Source organism: Lynx canadensis, chromosome A3 (genome assembly GCF_007474595.2).
Source record: "Lynx canadensis isolate LIC74 chromosome A3, mLynCan4.pri.v2, whole genome shotgun sequence".
NCBI lineage: Eukaryota > Metazoa > Chordata > Mammalia > Carnivora > Felidae > Lynx > Lynx canadensis.
This window is the reverse complement of record NC_044305.1, coordinates 29,209,394-29,236,124: the sequence shown is the minus strand read 5'-3', so window position 1 is coordinate 29,236,124 and position 26,731 is coordinate 29,209,394. Positions and strand designations below refer to the sequence as shown.

The following is a 26,731-nucleotide window of genomic DNA, read 5'->3' as shown; positions in this document are numbered from 1 at the left end:
CAACTGAATGATGTCTAGGGAAGTATTAATCTACTACAGGGTCTGAGTAAATTTTAAAATTTTTGGAGAAGCTATTCCAGCTACTCGTTATTTGGGGACTAGTCTTGTTTAATTAAACCATGTTAGGGGGACCTGGCTGGCTTAGTTGGTGGAGCCTGTGACTCTTGACCTCAAGGTTGTAGGTTCAAGCCCCATGTTGGGTGTAGAGCTTACTTAAAAAAAAAAAAAAAATTAAAAATCATGTTAACAGAACTTCATGCATGAGAACAGTACGAAGTGAGAACTGTCTGTATATAAAAATGGCTCATGGAACTAGATGGGGTGCTCAGCCAGCACTTTCAGTGAGGCTGGAGCCAATGAGATGGTCCTCATAGTCAGGAGATTATTACCTAAGGAGGATGGAGCAAAAAGGACAGAGAGCCAGATTCTCAATGACAGAAAAAGAGGAATAAATTCAAAAAGGGGAAAGACTAGGGAAAAAATGCTGTGGTGTTAGAACGAAATCAGTGAGGGTATAACAGTGAAATCATGGCTTTCAACATTCTTGGGCAGATATGGATGCTCATATATGTTTATATGCATATGTATGTATATGTAAAAAATATTACAAACCCTCCAACAACAATTACAACATCTGTGTTTCACTTCCTGCCTAACAAGGAACATTCCAACAGCTTCCCACACTATAGCAATAAAGGCTCTCACCCATGCTTTCTTCTTGCTCCTTCTGCCTCCTGCTTCCCCCATGTGGCCCTGCATAGCAAGGTGTACTGCCTCCTGCTTCTGGAGAACTATGAGTAAACTTCCTTCAGTGGCACTGACCTCTTCATGGCATCATTCAGTCATACTTATGAATTTAAATCCTGGGTACATTTATTTATTTATTTATTTATTTATTTATTTATTTATTTATTTATTTTGAACATTTATTTATTTTTGGGACAGAGAGAGAGACAGAGCATGAACGGGGGAGGGGCAGAGAGAGAGGGAGACACAGAATCGGAAACAGGCTCCAGGCTCTGAGCCATCAGCCCAGAGCCTGACGCGGGGCTCGAACTCATGGACCACGAGATCGTGACCTGGCTGAAGTCGGACGCTTAACCGACTGCGCCACCCAGGCGCCCCAAATCCTGGGTACATTTAAAAACAATGTGCTACCTCTGACCTCTAATAGAACCTAAGAGCAGTGACACCCCAGTAACAAGGAACACATCTGGTGTCTGGATCTTGTTTTATAAATACATCCTCTAACAAAAGAAACCAGAGTTCCTTCATGACATGGGTGCTCCTAGCATTGGGACAGTGAAAGTACAAGATGAGCATAAAAACCTTGTGCCAAAAAGTAAGAGATCAAAGAATGATGAGGACATGAGAAAAAGGCATAGGAGCCAGCTTGAAAGGGTTCCCGCTAACCAAATCAGAGAAAATTCAAGCATCAAAATAAATGCAAAATGTATCAAACAGGAATTTAGGAGTCCATGCTGATATGTTTAAATGATTTTTTAAAAACAGGGAGAGAGCTTTTCTTTACAGGGAAATGCCAAATTATGAATGCAGAAGGGATGATGAAATTTTAAAAAATTCACCATCTGGCAACCACTTAGTAATAACTGATTCAGGCACAAATCATCAATGGATGCAAAAACTAGTAGGTGAAAATTTGATGAGAAATGGTCTATTTATATAGCCTCAAAGCATCATGCCACAAAATGTGTATTGTTTACTTATCAGCAAGTGCAAAATACTTTTCAACTAACTTACAGTATAGAAACCTGTCAGATAACATCTTAGCCAAGTGATAAAATTTTACGTAACCAGTAATGGGACAAGTTGGCCAGTGCCTCCTGATATGATGTAGTGAAAACACGACATCATGTCTGTGGTGTTCCTGCCAAAAATGCACAACCTAAATCTATTTATGAGGAAACATCAGACTAACCCAAACTGAGGAACATTTTACAAAGTAACTGGCCTATTCTTCAAAACTGTCAAGATAATTGAAAACAATGAAGACTGAGGAACTATGCCAAATTGAGGGAGACTGAAGAGACATCATGGTTGTGAATGATCTCTGAATCAGAATTACAAGGAGAAGGGGAAAAGGTTTTTCTTGCTTTGTTTCTGGAGGGAGGAGCTGATTTTTTTATTGTTCTTTTGGGTTTTGTTTGTTGGTTGGTTGGGTTCTGCTGTAAAGAATGTAATTGGGAGATCAGAGAAATTTGAGTGGTGTCTGTGAATTACATAGCAGTACTATATCAATATTTATTTCCTGATTTTAATGGGTGTGCTATGGTTATATAGTAGAGAATCTTTTTTTTAGGAAACACACACTGACTGGGGTGCCTGGGTGGCTAAGTCAGTTAAACATCTGACTTTGTCTCAGATAATGGTCCTCGTGGTTCATGAGTTCAAGCCCCATCCCATCAGCTCTGTGCAGAACCATGCTTGGGATTTTCTGTCTCCCTCTCTGCCCTTCCCCTGCTCAAACACATTCTCTCTCAAAAATAAATAAACGTTAAAAAAAAAAAACAAAAACAAGGAGGGGCGTGTGGGTGGCTCAGCTGGTTAAGCATCTGACTTCAGCTCAGGTCATGATCTCCCGGTTTTTGAGTTTGAGCCCCGAGTCGGGCTCTGTGCTGACAGCTCGAAACCTGGAACCTCCTTCAGATTCTGTGCCTCCCTCTCTCTCTCTGCCATTCCCCAGCTCACGCTCTTTCTCTCTCAAAAATAAACATTAGGGGCACCTGGGTGGCGCACTCGGGTTAAGCGTCCGACTTCAGCCAGGCCACGATCTTGCGGTCCGTGAGTTCGAGCCCCGCGTCAGGCTCTGGGCTGATGGCTCAGAGCCTGGAGCCTGTTTCCGATTCTGTGTCTCCCTCTCTCTCTGCCCCTCCCCGTTCATGCTCTGTCTCTCTCTGTCCCAAAAATAAATAAACGTTGAAAAAAAATTTAAAAAAAAAATAAAAAATAAACATTTAAAAAAAAAATTTTTTTTTTTTTTAAAAAGGTATTACATTGGGGCGCCTGGGTGGCGCAGTCGTCGGTTAAGCGTCCGACTTCAGCCAGGTCACGATCTCGCGGTCCGTGAGTTCGAGCCCCGCGTCGGGCTCTGGGCTGATGGCTCGGAGCCTGGAGCCTGTTTCCGATTCTGTGTCTCCCTCTCTCTCTGCCCCTCCCCCCGTTCATTGCTCTGTCTCTCTCTGTCCCAAAAATAAAAAAATAAAAAATAAAAAAATAAATAAATAAATAAATAAAAAGGTATTACACACTGATTTAGAGGTGATAGAGCATTATGTCTACAACTCGTTTCTCAAAATGATTCAGAAAACCTGTATAAATAGAAGGATAAAGTGACAAAGATAAGGAAATTATGGTAAAATATTAACAATTTAACATTAACAATGTGGAATCTGGGTGAAGGATATACTAGGCCAAATAGCAAATAAATATTAACAATTTCCAAAGGACTGAAATCATATAAGCCACATCTTTAACCACAATGCAATTAACCTATAAAGCCTTGACAAAAAAATGACTAGAAAAACCTCATGTTTGAAAATTAAAAGGCATACTTATAAATAACCCACGGATCAAAGATGAAAACCACAATTTGGGGCACCTGGGTGGCTCAATCGGTTAAGCATCCGACTTCAGCTCAGGTCATGATCTCGCAGTCTGTGAGTTCAAGCCCCATGTCGGGCTCTGTGCTAACAGTTCAGAGCCTGAAGCCTGCTTTCGATTCTGTGTCTCCCTCTCTCTCTGCACCACCCCCACCCCGCTTGCATTCTGTCTCTCTCTCTTAAAAAATAAACATTAAAAAAAAATTTTTTTTTAAGATGAAAACCACAATGGAAGTTAGAAAATAGTCTGAGCTAGGGGCGCCTGGGTGGCTCAGTTGGTTGGGCAGCCAACTACAGCTCAGGTCATGATCTCACATTCTGTGAGTTTGAGCCCCACGGCGGGCTCTGTCCTGAGCGCTCAGAGCCTGGAGCCTGCTTCTGATTCTGTGTCTCCCTCTCTCTCTGCCCCTTCCCTGCTTGCTCTCAGTCTCTCTCTCTCTCTCAAAAATAATAAACAATAAAAAAATTAAAAAAAAAAGAAAACAGTCTGAGCTGTATTAAAAAAAGTTCTAACCAAAATATTAGTAACCTAATGCCATCAACATATAAGATTTAAAAAGGTAATACAGTACATCTGGGACCAAACTGTGTTTAATGTTAAGAATTAATGAAAGGTAGGGGCACCTGAATGACTCAGTTGGCTAAGCGTCTGACTCTTGATTTCAGCTCAGGTCATGATCTCACAGTTCATGAGTTCAAGCCTCGAGTCAAGCTCTTCTGCTGACAGCATGGAGCCTGCTTGGGATTCTCTCTCTCCCTCTCTCTCTGCCCCTCCCCTGCTCATGTTTTCTCTCTCCCCCAAAATAAATTTTAAAAAATACTTCCTTATCTTTGAATAAAGGAAATACAGTATTTATTAAAAAAAAAAAAAAGAAAACAAAAAAAGAATGAGAGGAGCCTGGGTGGCTGTCAGTTTAACATCTCACTTCAGCTCGGGTCTTAATCTTGCGGTTCGTGAGTTCGAGCCTTGCGTTGGGCTCTGCACAGACAGCTTGGAGCCTGGAGCCTGCTTCAGATTCTGTGTCTTCCTTTCTCTCTGTCCTCCCCTGCCCCCACACTCTCTCTCTCAAAAAATAAACAAACATTTATAAAAATTAAAAAAGAAGAATTAATGAAAGGTAATTGCTAGGGAATAGGGAAGGGAGAAATGGGAAGTTACTGTTTAAAGGGCAGAGAGTTTCGGTTGGGGATGATGAAAATATTCTGGATATGGATGGTAGTGATAGTAGCACGATAACCAATGTGAATGTACACTGATGTATGCACTTAAAAATAGCTAAAAGGGGGACCGCCTGCGTGGCTCAGGTGGAAAAGCATCCAACTCTTGATCTAAGGGTCGTGACTTCAAGCCCTATGTTGCATGTGGAGCCTATAAATAAACAAACAAACAAATAAATAAAAGGGCCACCTGGGGGCGCCTGGGTGGCGCAGTCGGTTAAGCGTCCGACTTCAGCCAGGTCACGATCTCGCGGTCCGTGAGTTCGAGCCCCGCGTCAGGCTCTTGGCTGATGGCTCAGAGCCTGGAGCCTGTTTCCGATTCTGTGTCTCCCTCTCTCTCTGCCCCTCTCCCGTTCATGCTCTGTCTCTCTCTGTCCCAAAAATAAATAAACGTTGAAAAAAAAAAAAAATTAAAAAAAAAAAAAAAAAGGGGGCCACCTGGGTGGTTCAGTTGGTTAAGTGTCTGACACCGGAATTCAGCTCAGGTCATGATCTCATGAGATCATGAGATCAAACCCCACCCCAAGTCAGGATTCTCTCTCCCTCTCTCTCTGCCCCTCCCCCTGCTCATGTGTGCATCCACTCTTTTCAAAATAAAAAAATAAAATAAAAATAAATAAATAAATAAATGACTGCACAGCATCTAATAGACTCAGTCTCTGTACTAACATCCCCAGGATGCCTCTCCCTTACCATGAGACCTTTATCTTCCCTTTACTCTGACTTTTTCTTTTTTACGTATATGTGTATAAATTTAAATTTGTCCTTATTGAGTAGATAATCAGGCACACGTTATAAAATTCAAAATATATAAAAGAAAATACACTGACTAGAAGGCATCCTTCCCAGTGGCCATCCACTACCCTAGCCCCCAGAGGTAATTATTATTATTACCAATTTCTTTGGTGTCTTTCTAGAGAACTTCGAAACACACACACAAGCCATCATACATTTCAGGAAATTACTTCAAATTCTCCTTGGAAAGAGCTTGACCGTAAGTACTTCCTTCACTGGCCATAATATTTTAGAAATTACAGTGTTTTCAAATTAAGTAATTTTAGGGATAGAAGGATCTTAAACCATCAAGTTCCTTATCACTTTACAGATGAAGAAATTATGACCCAGAGAGACTTGTGTAGTCAGATGGCTAATTAGTATCACCAGAAATAGAGCTGAAGTCTGCTAATTCCAAATCCCTTTTTGTCCAAGGGTACTAAAGTTCCTCATTTTACTAATGATATTTTCAGGTGTTTAATCTCTCTTAACCATATGAAAGTGGAAGCAAGAAGTTTCCCCAGCAATGCATCTTTTCTCAGGGGGACAAAACATTGTTTATTTGTGATTAAGTTGTTTAGTCACCATCTGTACACAGATTTGTCCACATCAAATCCAACAACACAGACATCATCACTAACATTCTCGGTAACTTAATTCTCAGTAATAATAAGCAAAGCTGAAATTTAGCGTAGACACACAGTGCTCCAAATCACTAAAAGAAAAAAAAGTGTTATTATATTCTTGACCTCCACATTTTGTTGTTTTTTTTTAATTTTTTAAATGTTTTATTTATTTTTGAGAGAGACAGAGTATGAGCAGGGGAGGCACAGAGAGGGAGACACAGAATCCGAAGCAAGACCCTAGGCTCTGAACTGTCAGCACAGAGCCTGATGCGAGGCTCAGACCCACAAGCCGTGAGATCATGACCTGAGGTGAAGTTGGACACTAACCAACTGAGCCACCCAGCCACCCCTCCACATTTTGGTTTTAATCAGTACCTGTTGCCTAGTACTTCATTCAATGTTCAACGCAAATGTATTAAACTCTTACAGAAGACATGCTCATCAATAAATAATTGTCCTCAATAAACTACCAGGAATTAGACATGAAAATAAGTAATTAAAACACACTGTGATCAACAGTACAGTTGTTATGCCAATCCTAAAGAAAGGAAAGGTAATCTCTGGGTGAAATCAGGAAGCTTCACTAAGTAGGTGATACATCAGTGGAGTCTAGAAGAATAAGTAATAGTATGGTTAGTTTTGTTTTATGAATTCAATTTCAAAGAGAAAGATAAACTGGATCATATACGTATAGTCTTTGGCAGTTAGAGTGACCATCACAAACTGGTAGCACAGTGTGTTAAAAAAAATCGAATGAGGGGAGCCTGGGTGGCTCAGTCAGTCAAGCGGCCGACTTCAGCTCAGGTCATGATCTCGCAGTCCGTGAGTTTGAGCCCCGCGTCAGCTCTGTGCTGACGGCTCAGAGCCTGGAGCCTGTTTCAGATTCTGTGTCTCCCTCTCTCTGACCCTCCCCTGTTCATGCTCTGTCTCTCCCTGTCTCAAAAATAAATAAAATGTTAAAAAAAAAAAAAATCGAATGTGAACTCCTTTAGGCCATGGAACCTCCAGTGTGGGCACAGGACCCGGCAGATCTACTCCTCTCATTCAGAGTGCCCGCCTGGCCTCCAAATACATGTTTGAGTTTGCATCCCCTAACTCCTGGCCAACGATAAGGAGGAGTGGAGAAGGAAAAGAAGAAAAAGGCATCTCAAAACCTTCTGAGTTTTGAGGGCATAATCGGGGCTTAAAGTTTCTTGTTTTAAAACTATGTTCCAGTTTTTGGGGCACCTGGGTGGCTAGTCCGTAAGTGTTGACTTCAGTTCAGGTCATGATCTTGTTGGTTCGTGAGTTTGAGCGCTGCGCTGGGCTGTCTGCTGTCAGCACAGAGCCCACTTCGGATCCTCTGTCCCCCTCCCCCCCTGCCCTCCCCCTGCTTGCACGCTCTCTCTCTCTCTCTCTCAAAAAATAAATAAAACACATTAAAAAAAAAAAAACTTTTCCAGTATTGGAATCAGAAAATAAAACTTACAAAACTAAAAATGAATAGGAAAAAAAGCAGGAAGGAAATAATAAAAGACAGCTTTTAGATCCTGACAGTGAGGTTAGGCTCACTGAAGAGCTAAGTGAACCCACTTGCTGCCAAACTCAAGGAGCAGGTAACATGAATTTGTGCCTCAGCAAACTACATATTACTACCATTTTCAACCACCAATACCATTCTAAGAACACTAATCTGCACGTGCTAATGTCTGGATTATTATTACAACATAACTGTATGGATTACCACACAATATGGTAAGTGACTTGACAGAAATAAGGCAGGATTTATACCTAGATCAGACTTGAGGCAGTCAGTAAGGCAATGCTGACTCTAGGAGGTAATCCTCATATAAGAATTATAATGCCAGGCAAAGAGGGATATGGGCAGTCTAGCCGAAGGCAGACAATCTGAAGAAGTATAGCACAATGAGCATGGTGGGGGGGGGGGGGATGGTAAGGCTAAAAAGGCTAAGAGGAGTTGGAATGCAAAACTTGGTATGATAGGATATGAATTTTATGAGGATTTTCTTTTATTTTGAGGGGGGAGGGGCAGAGAAATAAGGAGACGAGGAGAATTGCAAGCAGGCTCCACACTGGCTCGAACCCATGAACCGTGAGATCATGACCTGAGCCGGAAATCAAGAGTCAGATGCTCAACTGACCGAGACACCCAGGTGCCCATCCAGAGGATTTTAAACTGGAGAGTGCTGGGGAGCCTGGTGGCACAGTTGGTGAGCGTCCGACTTCAGCCAGGTCCCGATCTCGCGGTCCGTGAGTTCGAAGCCCCACGTTGGGCTTTGTGCTGACAGCTCAGAGCCTGGAGCCTGTTTCTGATTCTGTGTCTCCCTCCCTCTCTCCGACCCTCCCCCATTCATGCTCTGTCTCTCTCTGTCTCAAAAATAAATAAACACTTAAAGAAAAAAAAAATTAAAAAACAAACTGGAGAGTGCTGTGATTAGACAAGAAAGTCAAACAAGTACTCTTAGTAGCAAGGTGACAAATGACCTGGAACAAGGAAGTAATGAGTAGGACACCTAAGAAACCTGTAGCAGTCATCTACGTGAGTAAAAACCTGAGCTAAGGGACAAATGGGATGGAGGAAATTAGGCAAATTTGAGAAATGTTAAAGGTAAAACAGACAGGAACACATCATTAACCACATGAACATTATCATCCAAGTCTCTGGTCTGGGTTTACTGGGTTGTGCCATTCATCCAAAATAGAAAATATAAAAATAACACATTTAAAGGGAAGATGAGGGCAGTTCTGAGCCTGCTGGTATCTGGGAAACAGCCCAATGAGAGACGACCAGTAGGTTGTTGGCTATCATCCAGTCTGTGCTGAGGACAAATTTCTCCTAATTAGCAAGAAGCAGGAAGCTGAAGCCATGGGCCTAGGCATGTGCTTCCAGGAAGAATGTGTAGGATGAAACACAAGAGGGCTGAGGATGGAATATTTGAGAAGTTAAAGAGTTGATTAGAGAAGAGGGGCCTAAGGGAACTGAGGAGTGGCTATAGAGGTAGAGAAAAAAAACAGGACAGTGTGTCACAGAACTCCTGGAAAGATAGTTAGAGGAGTAAATGTACAGTTTATAACATTTACTCCTTTCTTTTCCCTCTCTCATCCTTTCTACATTTTCCCATTTCTTCCTTAATTGGGTAAATGACATTACAACTCTAGAAGAAAAAGACATAAACAAGATAAGGTATATCATACCCACAGTACTAAGTTTGGGTTAGGTTAGGATAGTGGTTTTTAAATGTGGTAATTCAGATTCAGCTAATGAAAAGCACTGGAAGTCTTAAGAGAGTCTGCTTTCTAAATTTGTAAGTTTAATTTCTCAGTATTGCTCAAGTGCTTAAGGAGATTCTGCTTATTAAGGTGGTAACTCTGACCTATCAAAGACTGGCTGTACTTGACAGATTGAATGTATAAATATATTTTAAACATCCAAGGAAATTTAATCCCCTAATAAAGGAATATGAAGGAATTTCATATGTTAAGCTTGAATTACATTAATTAAAGAGCAAGTAAAAGTTATTGCTCTTATTTCTGTACAAAAATTACAATGCTTACAAATACAATAACAAGACCAAAGGAAAACCAAGTTTTTCATTTGCCACTTAAATCAAATGAATATTAATTTAAACCCAAGTAATTTTAAGTAGTCCTTTCTGTGCACAAAGCCCCACTCAGACATTAAAAAAAACACACAGATAAGTGAGCTGCTCTGTTAACCACCACCTGCTCTCCAATAGCCTTTAAAGTAGAACCTTTGAAAACTAAAATGCAACTGAGTAAGTATGAACTGTTTAAAGCAATCTCTCCCACTAACACTGGAGAAACTACTGAACCTCCACCTAACCCCCCACCCAAAGGTAAGAACAGCACACCTCAATTTGCCTTAACACTCACCCCCTTGAGGTAAACATAAAACACCCATAGCCTCCTTCAAGTTAGCTGAAATGTCAAACTTAAGAAACACACTGTATGAGCATGTACTATTTATGGAAGATTTTACAAGTTTAATAGTACCTGGGGATGCTTCTGAAGAGGGGAACTTGGAAGATGGGTGAGAATACCTTTATTGTGTATTTTAATACTATGGGAATATTTTAACATGCCATGTACTAATTATTGAAATGCATACCAGATTTTATTTTATTTTTAAATTTTTTTATGTTTATTTATTTTTGAGACAGAGAGAGACAGAGCATGAACGGGGGAGGGTCAGAGAGAGGGAGACACAGAATCCGAAACAGGCCCCAAGCTCTGAGCGGTCAGCACAGAGCCTGACGCGGGGCTCGAACTCACGGACCGCGAGATCATGACCTGAGCCGAAGTCGGACACTCAACCGACACAGCCACCCAGGCGCCCCGCATACAAGATTTTAAATGAAGCAGAACTTAAAAATACACTGACTAAAAAACATAATACCATGTTTATTTTTTTTTCATTTTTTTTAATGTTTATTCTTATTTTTTGAGAGAGAGAGAGAGCGAGCGAGCAGGGGAGGGGCAGAGAGAGGGAGACACAGAATCCGAAGCAGGCTCCAGGCTTCAAGCTTCCAGCACAGAGCCCGATGCCGGGCTCAAACTCACAAACTGCGAGATCATGGCCTGAGCTGAAGTCGGACACTTAACCGACTGAGCCACCCAGGTGCCCCATGTATTTTTTTTTGTTTTTTAAAAAACTTGGAGCACCTGGGTGGCTCAGTCAGTTAAGCGTCTGATGCTGATTTTGCCTCAGATCATGATCTCACAGTTCGTGGGATCGAGCCCCAAGTCAGGCTCCTCGTTAACACCACAGAGCCTGCTTGAATTCTCTCTCTCCCCTCTCTCTGGCCCCCACCCCACTTGCTTGCGCACACTCTCTCTCTCTCTCTCTGCCAAAATAAATATTTAACAACAACAACAACACTTTCCTCAAACTTGCCTCCCCTCCACCATAGACAGCCACTATCAAGAATCACTGCCTGAAAGGTTCACAACTGCTGCAACAGCACTACTGCTAACTGGGTATGAACTACAAGAAGAAAAAGCAATCTTTTATGACTTCTACCAACGAGTAGCAAAACGCTGGGCCAGGCTTAGCACCCCAGACTGGGTAAAGAGAGAAACACCAGCTGGAAGTCGCTGTGAATTTAGCCCGTTTAACAAAGTAAGCGGGCTTCAGTCGGGCAGTAAGGAGCACCAAAGAGCAGTGGTCTCACAGAGAAAGCATGGCAGATGGTACTGAATCAGGGACTGGCCTCACTCCCTGAGAGGTGAGTAAAGCATTCACATCACTGGAGACATGGAAAGGACCACCAGAAGAAAGAAGCATCCCTGTATAAGCTCTGCCACCCCTCCCCCAGTTCCTTTTAGAAGAACAGTCGAAGTCCTGGAACTATTCCACATTGCTCTGGTAACAGTACTGCTGATACATCAATGGAAGACATTCTCTTGCTTAACGGTAGTATTAATGTATTTACGGCATTGTATTAAGCCAACCGGCCAACCAACGTTTTGAAGCTAATTGCTGGTTAAGCTACTTACTTGTCAATCAATATTTGAGAACCACTGCACAATTCATAGCAATGAGGTTTCAAATTCTTCCCACCACACAGAAGCTCAGTTCACTGACAAATCATCTCTTCTAAAAAGCCAGGGTTCTGGAACCCTACTAACATTTCTATTGCTTAAATCATACTTACCCAAGACATTTCCCATCCCCATCTCTATCCCCCACTCCAGCTCCTAACCCCAAACCATTCCTGATGCCATCACATACCTGGCTCTAACCACCATACAATTAGTCCTCTATACTCTGATCCAATTCATCCTCCACAGTAATGACAAACCTTTCAACTATACACCAGCCAATCAACCAATATATACATCCCCAAAAAACGCTCACCTATAAATATGACAACAGTACTAATAAATGTGAATGCTACAAAACACTGATTTTCAAATGTAACAAAGTAATGATCACAATAATGGTTTCTATATGGGTAAGTATAAAAACTATTGCTATCATTAAAATATTAAGTTAATTTTAAAAATATTAGTGTGATCCATATAATCAAATATTTCTCCCTCTGCTTGAAAAACCTCATTCTAATACTTTACGACAGAGCAATCTAAAAGTTGGTCTCAAATCAATGCTTGGCTTTAATGGCTATCATAGCCAGAAAGAAATATGGGTCCAAAAGGAAGGAGCACTATGGCAGTGCTTACTAAATCATGGCCATTTATTTTTCCAACCCCAACCATTATACAAACATTTTCCTTTAAATCTCGCTGGCAAATGTCCATCTTCCCTGATGCAATTACTCTTGAAAACGAATCAGAAGATGTTACATTTTTTATTCCTAACAAATGGATTTGCAATCCCACTAAAACTATTCACTTTTTTCTTTTTAACTTTTTACTATAGAAATGTTGAAACACACAAAAGAAGTGCAAACTCTATATAAACTCTTTTATACATATATCCAGCTTCGATAACTATTAATATATGGTAAATCATCTATAAATGACCAAATTAAGTTTATTTATCTTGAGAGAGAGAGAGAGAGAGAGAGAGAGAGCGAGCGAGCACGCACATGCATACAAGCAGGGGAGGGGCAGGGAGAGAGAGGGAGAGACAGAATCCCAAACAGGTTCCACCCTGTCAATGCAGAGCCCTATGCAGGCTTGATCCCACAAACTGTGAGATCATGACCTGAGCCAGACACTCAACTGACTGAACCACCCAGGTGGCCCCACAATGAATTATAATTTTTTTAACTTTTAATTTTTTTTTTCAACGTTTATTTATTTTTGGGACAGAGAGAGACAGAGCATGAACGGGGAGGGGCAGAGAGAGAGGGAGACACAGAATCGGAAACAGGCTCCAGGCTCTGAGCCATCAGCCCAGAGCCCGACGCGGGGCTCGAACTCCCGGACCGCGAGATCGTGACCTGGCTGAAGTCGGACGCTTAACCGACTGCGCCACCCAGGCGCCCCATTATTTTTTTAACTTTTAAAAAATGTTTTTATTTATTTTGGAGAGAGACAGAGTGTGAGTGGGGGAGGAGCAGAGAGAGAAAGAGACACAGAATCTGAAGCAGGCTCCAGGCTCTAAGCTGTCAGTATAGAGCCCAAGGCGGGGCTCGAACTCACAGAACTATGAGATCATGACCTGAGCCAAAGTGGGACACTGAACCCACTGGGCCATCCAGATGCCCCCACAATGAATTATTTTAAACAAATTTGAGACATTGCATTATTTCATCCATAAATACTACAGTACTTATCTCTAAGAGAAAACAGTCGGGTTTTTTTTTTTTTTTTTTTTTGAGGTAGGGAGGGGGTAGAGAGAGAGAGGGAGGGAGAATCCCAAGCAGGCTCCACATCGTGGCTCGATCCCATGACTGAGATTATGACCTGAGCCTAAACCAAGAGTTGGATGCTTCTGACTCAGCCACCCAGCACCCCAGGAGTCTTGCCTTTTAATATAACTCCAATACTATTATCATACTTTAAAATAATTAAAATAATTTTTCAAAAATCATCGAATATACAGATGATTTCAAATTATTGCCAATGGTTTCATAAATATCTTTTACAGCTGGTTTATATGAACAGGATCTAAACAAGGTATACATATTACATTGAGTTAATGTCTCAGGTCTTTTCTAATCTGTAATAATTCTCCATTTTTTTTTCATTATTTGAAGTAACTGGGTTCGTCTGTAGAATTTCTCACATTATTTTCTAATTACATTCTATAAACTTGTGTTAAATCTAGAATTTAATAAGTCAGATTTGATCTTATTTTGTTTGGGGGAGAATATTTCATGAATGGTGTTATATTTTTCCTACTGTACAACACTGGAGGAACATAAGGTTTAGTTGTATCCATTTTGGAGATAACATAATTAATCATAAGACTGTCAGTCTGATCTATTATAAACTTTCCTAATGGTTTTAACAACCACTGATGATCAATGTCTAGGTCCTTTATTTCACTAGATCATCTGGACATTTTCTAGAAATCATTTGGAGATTTTTATCAGGTAACAAATTATGTTTCCAAGTTTTTCATGTGTAGAGTTATGAGAGTTTTTATAGGTGCAACAAAATAACAATGATATCATGAATCACCAGAGAATGCAAATAAAACCACAATGAGATACTACTTCACACCCACTAAGATAGCTTAATCAAGAATGCAGAGGGGGCACTTGGCTTGCTCAGTCAGTGAGCCCCCAACTCTTGATCTCGGGGTTGTGAATTCCAGCCCCACATTGGGTGTGGAGCCTACAAAAAAAAAAAAAAAACAAAACAGACAAGTGTTGTTGAGGATATGGAGAACCAGAACCCTGGTACACGGCTGCTAGAACTGTAAAATGGCGCATCTGCTTTAGAAAGCGGTTTTGGCAGCTCCTCTAAAAGTTAAAGAGTTATTACCATTTAACCCAGCAATTCCACTCCCAGGGCATATACTCAAGAGAAATTAAAACATATGTCTACGTAGAAACATGTTCACGACAGCATTATTCGTTAATAGGCAAAAAGTGGAAACAATCCAATGTTCACTAACTGATTAAGGGATAAACAAAATGTGGTGTATTCATATATGGGACATTGTATCACTCAGTTACAAAAGCAATGAAGTACAATACTGCCCAACATGCAGGAACCCCAAGACATTAACTAGGTTAAAAGCCACACATTGTACGATTCCATTTATATGGTATGTCCAGAACAGCATATCCATAGACTCAGAAAGTAACCTGACTGCCAGAGGCTGGGGAGTGCTGAACGGGGAATGACACTAATGGTGCTATTTCCTTCTTGGGATGATGAAAATGTTCTGGAAAAAAAAAAAAAAAAGAAAATGTTCTGAAATTAGATGGCGGTGATGACTGTACAACTCCAAGAATATACTGAAAACCTCTGAACTATACATTTTAAAAGGGTGAATTTATGATATGTAAATTATATTTCAATAAAGCTTTTTTTTAATTACGAGGAAAAGACTACTCCAGAGCACATTTCTTTGTAAGAGAAGAAAAAGTGGTTACTTTTCATTCACTGTTAAGATAACACCTTTTACTTGAAGAGACAGATTGAGGATATTAATTTTTCAAATAATATTTGCCAGGTAGCACACACAGAAAAAGTCAACAATTTTTTTGTAAAAGAAAAATGCATAACATCAACTCTACAAGAGAGCCAACAAATGATAACCTGCCTCAATAGTCCATGAAGAGGCAGTGAATGAATTTCATCCTTTTATTCAGTCAAAGCAACTTTGTCGGTAGTTTACATTTAGACAATTATTCCACACAGCAGTGTCATTAAAGCAATCATTGACTATTATGTCTTCTCCAGTATAATCTTCCTCCAGTAGCTCACAAAAGATGTAATGGGGGGGGGGTATTATTAAAAGAAAACCTAGCAAATACTAAGACATGATAGAAGCTTCTATACTTTTATAATTACATATAGCAAAACTCCCATACTGCAGAATTTGTCCTAATACTGTTCAAATCTTCAGCAACATTTTCTGTTCATCATACAAGAGTATTTGCTGAAAAAGGAATGCATTTTGGTTTCTTGACATATTGTTTTCCATACTTTTTTTTAAAGCAAGCCTTTTGGTGGGTAGGGCACAACAGGAAGAACCTGTCAATGGTATGTGTCTTCTTGTCTTCCATAAGAACGAGAAACCTCAAAATACATACTTTAGTCACTAGGTTAATAAAATTGTGTAAAGCATCTCACTGAATAGCCTATAACTTGAAACATCACTGGAAAAAGAAAAATGTAGAGTTTCTCTGTATGCTGTTTTCAGATGTCTTGGTACTAATGACAGGCTTATATTTCATTATTTCATATCTCAAGGTTCTACATACTCTTAAAACAAGATTCCCATCAGTGACAGAGGATGTAAATCCATGTTTTAAATAGGCTTCTCTATACTTTCCAATATATTAAGGGCTGACTTATTTAACCTGATTTAGTAGCTCACCAAGAGTTTGTAATAGCTGAACAAGGGTCAGCTATTTGTGCTTGCATTATTCGTATTTTCTTCAGTCCCTGGTTTCTTTGCTGAAATTGCTTTAAGTCACTTGTCCATTTTGTGAGGGTTAGTTTAATAAAAACTAACATAAACTGTTATCAATGATGCAATATACTGAAAGCAAATGTATGGTTATGGATCTGCTTGCTCACAGCAGAACTCCCTTGAGGACACCCAAAGTTCTACAGTTAACACATTAACACTGACTTACAGACCCAAAAAGATGCCGGTGACAATACCTAAATTTAATGCTTTATCATAAAAATGATAAAAAGCTCTAATTTTCTTCCAGCATCACAGTGAATCATCCTACCTACCCCACTTTGAAAACTACCGCTCCAGGGCGCCTGGGTGGCGCAGTCGGTTAAGCGTCCGACTTCAGCCAGGTCACGATCTCGCGGTCCGTGAGTTCAAGCCCCGCGTCGGGCTCTGGGCTGATGGCTCGGAGCCTGGAGCCTGTTTCCGATTCTGTGTCTCCCTCTCTCTCTGCCCCTCTCCCGTTCATGCTCTGTCTCTCTCTGTCCCAAAAATAAATAAACGTTGAAAAAAAATTTAAAAAAAAAAAAAAAAAAAAAAAAAAAAAAAAAAAACTACCGCTCCAGATTGCAGCTACAGTGAACTTTTTACAACTGCAAATCTGATTAGTTCACTCTCCTCCTTATAATCCTATAATGGCTTAGCTCTGCCTTCAGGATAAAGTCCAACACCCTTGCATGTCATATAGGGCCCTTCAACTCTGGCTCCTGTCTCTCTCTAGCCCCGTAGTTCTCAGCCCTGGCTGCCTACTGGAACCACTTGGGGAGTTAAAAAAATATACATTCTCAGGCCTCTCACCCTAGACCAACTAAATCAAAATACCTGGGGGTGGGGTATTTGCATCCCTGATTTTTTAAGTTCCTCAGGTGAATCTAAAGTGCAGCCAGTGTGGAGAACTACCCCTCTTACTCACAAAGGCCTCAATTAGGCCTTGCTACTCTAAATGTGATCAAGCCACCCACAGCAGTATCTGCCTCACCAGGGAGCTGGTTAGTAATGCAGAATCCCAAGTCCCACCCTAGACCTACTGAATTAGGACTTGGCATTTTAACAAGGTCCCCTGATGGTTGATGTGAACATTCAAGTTAGAGAAGCAATGCCCTAAGTTACTAAATCCCTTCTCAGCTCAGGGCCTTTGTAAATTTTTAAGTACTGTCTAACATTGAATTTCTCTGGCATTAGCTCACAAATGTGAAAGGTCATACATCACATCCATGTTACTCTAGGATATCCCCAGTTCCTGGCACAATGTCTAGTATTCTCAGTTAAACAGCATCTAGTCTTATGTTTCATACCTAAATTTCCACAATATTTCTGACCTATTAACCATGTATTTCCTTAAAAACAAGTTGCCTTTAGGGGTGCCTGGGTGGCTCAGTCGGTTGAGCGTCTAACTTCAACTCAGGTCATGGTATCACGATTCGTGGGTTTAGGCCCCACATCAGGCTCGCCGCTGTCAGCACAGAGCCCCCTTCAGATCCTCTGTCCCCGTTTCTCTCTGCCCCTCCCCTGCTCATGTTCTCTCTCTCAAAAATAAACAAACACTGGGTGAAAAAAAAAGTTCTTTAAATACATAACTCTTGGATAGGATACATAACATAGCACTGTACTTATTTCAAAATCTAAATGAGCTACTGATCTCTTTCCAGAGAAACGTAAATTAAACCTAATTCAAAGTGCCATGACGTTTTGGTTAAATTAATAAAATCAAATATTAGGTTTTGTTTGTAATACCATTGACTGGATTGTCAGGAAAAAGGGCCACATAAATTGCTGATAATGTTATAATGTAGTTCAACCTTTCCAGATAGCAATTTGGCACTGGAACCATAACCTGACTCAGTGAACCCATCTCAGGAGCAAGAGTCCAAGAAAATAATCCAAAAGAAGTATTTGAAGAAAGGTGCTGAAAAGTACCCTTTATGGGGCACCTGGCTGGCCTAATCAGCAGAGGATACGAGTCTTGATCTTGGGACTGTGAGTTTGAGCCCCATGATGGGTATAGAGATCACTTAAAAATAAAATCTTAACCAAAAAAAAATCTTAACCAAAATCATTTATAATAGTAAAAAGAATTAAATTACTGTTATCAATGCATAGAATACTATTCTGTGATTTAAATCAGATACATAAATGAGGGCGCCTGGGTAGCTCAGTCAGTTGAGCAACTGACGATTTCGGCTCAGGTCATGATCTCACAGTTAGGGAGACAGAGCCCTGTGTCAGGCTCTGAGCTGAGCGTGGAGCCTGCTTAAGATTCTCTTTCTCTCTTCCTCTCCCTGCTCGTGCTTTCTCTCTCTCTCTAAAATAAAAAAAAAATTAAAATTTAAAAATATTTATAAATTAGATACATAAATGAGTATAAAATATTTGATGCTCTTCAAAAATACAAAAATCATATTCCATGTATACAGACTATTAAAAAAGCCATGCCTGTATACTGACACAAATAGATGTGAATTTAAATGTACAAGAGCCTGCCTGGCTTAGTCGGTAGAGCATGCAACTCTCGATCTCAAGGGCTGAGTTTAAGCCTCACATGGGGTGTGGAGCCTACTTAAAAATAAACAAAGAAATAAATAAAGTAAATATAGTTTGGGTGGGGGGATGGGTTAAATAGGCGACGAGGATTAAGGAGTGCACTTGTGATCAGCACCAAGGATGTATGGAGTTGGTGAATCAATATATTGACATGTCCATGATCTCATGGTTCTTGGGTTCGAGCCCTATGTCGGGCTCTGTGCTGACAGCTCAGAGCCTGGAGTCTGCTTCAGATCCCTGTCTCTCTGTTCCTCCCCTGCTCAAACTCGGTCTCTCTCTCTCAAAAATAAATAAAAGATAAAAGAATTATAAATGTATGTATATTTTGCACACCTGAAACTAATATAACACTGTATGTTAACTGGAATTAAGGTAAAAATTTAAAAAAATAAAACAAATACAATTTTACATTTAAAATTTTACAATTTAATAAATTCTCTTTTCTATAGAGAGTATATATACATAATTTTGGTAAACGCTATACCCAAAATGGGGCTTGAACATCTCGGGCTTGAACCCTGAGAACAAGCGTCACATGCTCTAATGACTGAGCCAGCCATCCTTATAGAGAATATATTAAAACAAATTTTAATGTTGGGTTATTTACGGGTTTGCTGTTCAATTTTATTAAGTTTGTGTTATATAGTGCTATTTTTGTTGTACTCAGTCTCACTAAAAACATATTTCTTCAGCTTTGGTATTTGGGAACATTTATTAGTTATTGCACTGGAAGTAAAAAGACAAGATTCTGTATTTGGCCAGCTTCCTGCTTATAACTCATATTCAAACTTCACCTGCATCCCATTTTTTCCACATGAAGGTGGAGAAAAATAATACAACAATGTTTACAAATCAATTCTGAGTGCCTCCAGTGAAAGGTGCTGGACCAATACACATATCAGAACTGCTTAAAAAACAACCACCACCCATGCTGACAAATCACACAAGGCACTTATCCTTCTGAGCCTCAATGTCTCCCTCCATAAACCCAAAGAAATCAGTTAGAATCACATGGCGGGGGGGGGGGGGGGTGGGAAGTAGGTGAAGGAAAAGTAGGCTTATGATATCTGAAAAAGCATCGCATACACACGCTGATCAAAATCCACTGAGTCCCATTCACATTTTGGGAGGAGAATGACTGAGTTAGTACAACCCCCTTGAAGAGGTGGCGATTTGGCTATATGTCTGAAAATTTTAAATGCACATATATTCTTTGACCCAGTAATTCCACTTCTAGAAATACATGGTTCAGATCATTTTACACATAAGTTCCTAACAATGTACTATCTACAAAAACATTCATTGTAACACTGTAATAGAAAAACCTGGAAACTTAAATGTTGCTTAACACAAAGACTAGTTACAAACTATGCTGCAGCCATACAATGAAAAAACTTTAAAATGTCAACAGAAAGAATGAACAGCTTTATATCTACAAATATGGAATGATTTTCTAAATGTGCTAAGGAAAAAGGAAAAAGGTGTGACTGGTATGTACCACGGGCGGAGGAACCTGGACAGGTAGACATGTGTTTCTAAAGCAACAGTGTCTATGTAAGGCCACCGAAACTGGAAACTTCGCCATCTCTGGAGGAAGCAGGGTAGGAGGGAGACTTATTTTCTTCTCTCTTCCTTTTTATACTGCTGGAGTTTTTTCTCAGATGTATCGATCTTTCCCAAAACTGAGGATTCTCTGTAGGCCTCCCTCTGAGTCTAAGAGGCTATCATTCTGCCCCAGTAGGGCTTGGTCATTGCCTCCTAAATTGCAAGGGCATCAGCATCTGGCCTCACACTGCCCCGAAGTGATCTTTTAGAGCCCAGTCAGCCCAGGTCCCTGACGGTCTTTAAAATCCCCCAGTGGCTCTCCACTGCCCAAACTCGAAAACAGCACAAACAGCCCTGCAAGCTCACTCTAATCTCATCTCCCACCCTTCTCCCCTCTACCCAACCCAGTTGTTTAACCTCTCCCTGCTCCCCAAGGATAGTGGATTCCTTCCACCTCCAAGCCCTCCTTCTTTCCTACGCGCTGCTCCTTCTTTCCTACATCCTGTCTACAACCCACAAACTCATATGCACCCTTCATGACCCAAACACCCCTCCCAGGAAAGCTTTCTTGGACCTCTCAGGGAAGGAGTGCTGTCTATGCAGCGTGGCAGATGCTCTGGAACTAGACTGCCAAGATTCAAATCCTGACTCTTCCTCCATCTGCCCACTATATGGCCTCAGTTTCCACCCTTGTCAAACAGGAATAAGCCCCTACTTGGCTGTTGAAAGATTAAGTCATTCATAGAATGAATTTATTACAAAGCGTCTCACAAGGCAAATAAAATAACTATTCTTATTATTATCACATTGTCATAGCACTTAGGATGTATTTGTATTCACCTTACCTGTACTATGAGCCCCTAAAAGGTAAAGATTTTACTCCCTTGCTTTTATTTTGCATCCCAAGCACTTCACGTGGCAAACAGAAGGCACATGAATGCCTTTACTTAAATCAGAAGATTGGCTTTTCTGGTTCTGAATTTCATCCAGATGGTAAATAACTAGCTAAAAGGTACCCAGTGAACAGCCTCCTGGATCCCACACGCCCTAGAACGCACATCTGAGCCAGACCACTTGAGGCCAGCAGAGGTGAAAAAAGACCAGGGGGCTTTGAGGCTTTCAGAGACAGGCAGATTGGAGACCAGGAAGATGTTGAGACCTGCCGGTTCCTGCTGACTGACTACTTACGGGGACTGGGTGAAATGGACACAGGGAGACAGGCAACCAGGATCCTGAAAGTCCCGGGCGTGCCAGGGACTCCACGCAGACAGGCCTTCAGGAAACACCCAGGAGAAGATGCTCTGGGGCAGTGGGGTTCTGGGAGTACACAGAGACAAGACACCCAAGGGGGAAGAGATGGGATGGGACCCACAGGACAACGGAGAGGAAGAATCCTCCCGGCACGGCAGATGGAAAAAGGAACACAAGACACAGCTCCTGGCCTCAGGAAGCTTCCCAAAGGAGAAGATCTTTAAAGAAAGAGGTAGAGGTTGGCAGGTAAAGGCGGGGCGGGAAGAGGCTCGCACGAGCAAGGGCGTGCAAAGGCGTGAAGAGGCAGTCCAGCAGGGGTGAGGGCTGAATGGCTAGGGTGAGGGAAGCTCGGAGTAAATATGAATGGCCAGCCTGTCCAGAGGCTCGCATGACCTGATGGGACATTCTGGGCTTCATTCATCCCGTGGGAAAAGGAGAGCGAGGAGTTTTTAAGTAAACAAGTGACAGCATCAGATCTGTGTTTTCTGAAGGAGTGGCCAGGCAGGAGGATGTTCGCCCATCTTCCACCCTCGCTCGGTTCTCTCCTCGCCCACCATCTTCTGGTTCTGGGGCTGCCGTCACAGCAAGCAGGCGGCAGGCGAAGACGCCTCCTGGGAGAGGTGACTGGTCCTGGAACACGAATCCCTACCCCGGGAGCAGGTTTCTGAAGGCATTTGCCCCTGCCTACGGAGGCTCTGAGCATTCTCCTCTCGGTCCTACAAACATCATCCCTGATCGAAAACACAAGCAAACAACCCACCCTCGGCTCTGCCATTGTCATTTGTATCTTCAGGACGTACAATTAGGAACCAATTCTCCAAAAACCAAGGTTGCTTCTATTTACCAAAAGTAAAAAGGAAGGAGATCTGCGTTCCCAATCGGCTCATTTTGAATTCTGGGCAGCTCTGAGCCCCTATTTCCCTTCTTTAAGCAGCCTCAACAGTTGGGAGTGGGCGGAAAAGAGGGGGCCTGGGACAGGGGCCAGGGGGTTTAAGGGAAAGAAAAGTTGGTCTCCGCAAGAGCAAATTTTCTCATGCCAGGAGCTCTCCTCTTTCTCCCCATTAAATGGCCCTGAGCAGATTCTGGTCTCACCGTTCCAAGTTGCTTCGTTCAGAATGAACTACGGCAGCGCCCTGGCCTGGCCCCAGGAGGACGCACGCGAAGTTCCCGGGCAGTCGAGAGGGGTCGGCGCCCTGTCCGGCACGTTTCCGGGGACCCCCCCTCTCCCGCGGACAGCGCAAGGACGCGGGGGTCCCACTAGAGCCGCCTGATGGCTGCTACCGGGAAAAGAGGGGCCGGGGCTCCGGCCCGCGACCCCTCCCACCCGCGCCTGCGGGCCGCCCCCCTTGCGGAGCCCACGGGGCGGCGGCGGCCGCGAGCACTCACCGAGTCCGGCGCTGGGCGGGACCGCTGGACGAGGACGGGCGGCTTCCCTCTCTCCGCGGGGCGTCCTCGTCCCTCCACACGCCCTCAGGCCGCCTCCCCTCCCCTCGGCTCGGAGCTCCTGCGGTCGCGGCTTCTGTCCTCGCCTCCATTGTCGAGTTAAGTCGTCTTTTTCTCACTTTTCGTTCGTCGTTTGATGTCTTCTCGCGCGTGGTCCGAGCTGGCTAGCGCGCGCGCGTCTCTGTCAGCGCCGCACTCCGCAGCCTCGCTCCCGACCCGGCCTTGGCTGTAAGGCGCTTCTTCATTGGCGGTTCAGAGACGGGCGCTGATTGGCCCATACCGAAAGGGCGTCTCCGGCCCGCGCGGGCCCCGCCCCTGCGCGCCTCCGAGCGCTCGCTCGCTAGCTCGTGTAGGGCGCTGAGCCTGGGCTCACGGTCTCGCCCGCTCCTACGCCGCCGGGGAGGCTTGAGTGCGCCCCACCGCCGCTCAGACGTCGGGGAAGCCGGAGCCCGGGGGCACTGGTGCCGGTGCCCCAACGCCTTCCGCTTCGACAGTCCCAGCCCCCTGGACGTGGGCCTTCTTCCCAGCTTACAGATGCGGAAACTGAGGCCAAATGCAAGTTATACCAATGTTTAGCAACCAGGACGGCCTGGAACTCAAAAGCTGCCTTTCCACCCCGCTCTCCAAATGTGTTCCATTCTGACTTTTTACCCTCCCCCCAGTTGCTGCAAGGTGCTCAAAAGGACGTAGGCTCTCTCGGGGAGAGGAACCTGCGAAGCCCCTAGAATGGACCTGGCACCATAAGTGTCCTCTTACGCACCATGTCAGCTCACGCCATCCCCACCCAAACCCCAAGGAAATCTCTCCCGCTTTCTAGATGCGCGTACCGGGGCCTGGCTTGCCACGGAGTCGAGTAGAAAAATACGACACACGGTGCTCTGCGGAGGGGATGTCGTTTGCGATACGCCATGGGGGAGGGGAGGCTCAAACCGCAGAGAGGACCGGGATATGCGTTCCGCCCCTGGGACTGGGGTCAGGGTTGCAGGCGTGGCCCTCCTCCCCGGGGCTCCCTGCCCCACGTGTGGTGTCCCAAAGCTACGCGTACGTCTGTCCGGCCGCAGTGGGTTCCCAGGCTACCGGACTTGGGCGTCCGCAGCTGAAGCCCCTTTACACGGGGCTGGTGTGTGGCGGGTGAGACGTTCTCCTGGTTGTGGCCCCCACACGAGGTCCCTCGAAAGCTCCGATCCCCGATCAGGGCGAGTGGTTGGGCGTCTGCAGGCTGGAGACATATTGCAGAGCAGTGTGCAAACAGAGATTGCTGGGGGGCCCTTAATCCCAGAGCTGGAGTCCGCGCCTGCGGTGGGTGGCTCCCGAGGGGAAGTCTGGCCAGCGGCAACTCTCCGTGACAAGGGGTGCCTGGGGGTACATTTTGGCGCAAGAGTCCACGTCAGCTGCTATTTCCTCGGGGTTGGTGCCCCGATTACCTCCAGTCCCCACCACCGCTTGTAGTTGGGGCGCCAATTTAGGACTGTATATGCACGCTCCCTCCTCCACATTTGTGGAATAAGTGAGTGTATGCTGACCAGAGCCAAGGCCTGGGAATACGGGGTGCGGTGGGCCTCCTTCAGGCCGTCCCTTCCCAGGCAGGGAAGTTCCTTCTCTATGGAGAGTGGTGTCTCTTGCTCCCTCTCAGCAGGGCCCGCCCAGCGGGGTCACCGAACTGCCAAACCCTCCGCGCCTCTGCCCAGTGGACACTCTAGCCACATGCCCAGTCTCTGTTAGACCCCAGGGGCAGCCAATGGGGGCAAGTTCTTCCAAACATTTCCCAGAAAGTCCCAAGTCAATCTGCCTGCACAGGGGAAAAGCCTGAACTCAAAGCATTTAGAAACCCTGGGGGGAAAAAAAAAGACTGTATGTGCAGGAGGCATGTGGGTGGCTAGGGTAGCAACAGTTCCTTAAGACCAGACCTCACCAGCTTAGTTTTGCCTTGTCTACATCTGACCTACCCTATTATCTCTTAGTATGCTTCTTTTGGCTGATTTGTTTCTTTACAATTTTACTTACATTGCCATAAAATGTTTGACATGCTACTTACACTTTCTAACATATGTTAAAATAACTATTAAAATAAAAAGTGTCAGGGCACCTGGCTGGCTTAGCAGAGCATATAGCACTTGATCTTGGGGTTGGGAGTTTGAGCCCCACGTTGGGGGTAGAGTTTACTTAAGTAAAATTTAGAAAAAAAGTGTTTATCCTCAAGATCATCTGAAGGATACCCCTTACACACACACACACACACACACACACACACACACACACACACACAAATGTGGTCACACTTGGGAAAATGCTGCTGGTTGGGTGTGAGAGTCACAGAGCCCTGGGGTTCAAGCCCTGGCATTGACTGAGTGACCTAAGTCTACCTCTGCTACTCTTCCTGGAACGTCCCAGGCCTGGACTGAGAATTATAAGCATGTACAGCTTGGCAAGTGACCCATTCTCAGGAAATGCAGTTCCTTCTCTCCATGAGACAGTGGCCCTGTGGTCAGTGCATTTGTGGTGTGCATGTAGGGGTGAGAGAACCTCAGACCAAGGAGAGGCAGGGTCTTGGACATCCCATCCTGAAGACCCTGGTTTGGTTCAGCTCGGTAATCACACAGACCCTGTTTCCAGTGGAGAGGACAGAGTTCCATCCTCATCTGCCCACCTATGGAGACCTGCCCAGCCTCCCCTTCCCATCTGAGGCCCAGGGGTTCCACACTTTTGCCCCATCACCACAGGACAAAGGGATGTCTTCCAAGAGGAGAGAATAAGAGAGCAGGCCCGAGAGAGGAAGGCAGGCAGGTTTCCTGTACTCAGGCCCACCCACGTGGGAGGCCGAAGCCCTGCTCCCAGTCCTGCTTTAGGCCCTGCCCGCCGGGGCCTATGCCTACACGTGTAGGTGCATACACGTATAGGTAGGCACTCGTCATCCACCCCACAGGTGCCCCAAGGAGTCACAGGGTTCACAGAAAAGGGCTGGACTGAAGAGCTGGAGAATTGGGGTAAAGGACTCCTATTTCATTAGGTAGATCACCTCCCCTCTCCGGGGCTTCTTTCTCCATCTAGCAAATGGAACAATGAATCATTCACTCGACAAATACTGAGGGCAAACCATGCGCTGGACGCAGCAGGGAATAAAACAGAAAAGGTCTCCGCTCTCAGGAATTTAGATTGTGGATGGGGAGACAGACAATAAACAAACAAGTGAAAAGAAAATTTCCTAAATGCTGTAATGAAAATAAAGCAAGGCAAAATGATAGAAAGTTGGAGTAAATGAGAGCCAAGTGCCTTTCCAGGCCACTGTTCTACCTCCAAGGGTCATTTGCTTGAGCTTTGTACCTAAAAAAGATTGCAGCCCCCTTATCTTGAGAAGGCCTCCACCCTCACTCCAGGGCTGTCATTGATATCCTAAACCAGAAGAAAGGTTTCCAAATTTTTTGCCCCCAGTCCCAAAATCCTGGTCCTAGGCGCAATCCTAGCCCCATTCATTGGCCAAGACATGGCCCCATTTATGACTGTAGACCCAGGGCAGCTGTGCAAATCTTTCAGAGTAGAAGGCTTTTTACATTAATTTTAATTGAGCAATCTAAGATTTTGGGGGAAAAATACCGTTTTAAAAATATCACTGTAATGTATGCATTTGTCAAAACTCTGCAAAT

At 43.6% G+C, this 26,731-nt stretch overlaps 1 protein-coding gene across 3 annotated transcripts in view; it reads right to left on the bottom strand.

Moving 5' to 3' along the window:
• PTPRA (protein tyrosine phosphatase receptor type A) overlaps positions 1–23,090 on the bottom strand; it is a 161,734-nt gene extending 138,644 nt beyond the window's left edge. The window contains exon 1 of one of the 3 annotated variants that reach the window (XM_030309930.1): positions 23,034–23,090. The gene's annotated coding sequence lies outside the window, so the exon portion shown is untranslated. The remainder of the gene's footprint in view (positions 1–23,033) is intronic. The other 2 variants (XM_030309928.1, XM_030309929.1) reach the window with 2 other exon arrangements.
• Between the last annotated feature and the right edge of the window lie 3,641 nt (positions 23,091–26,731).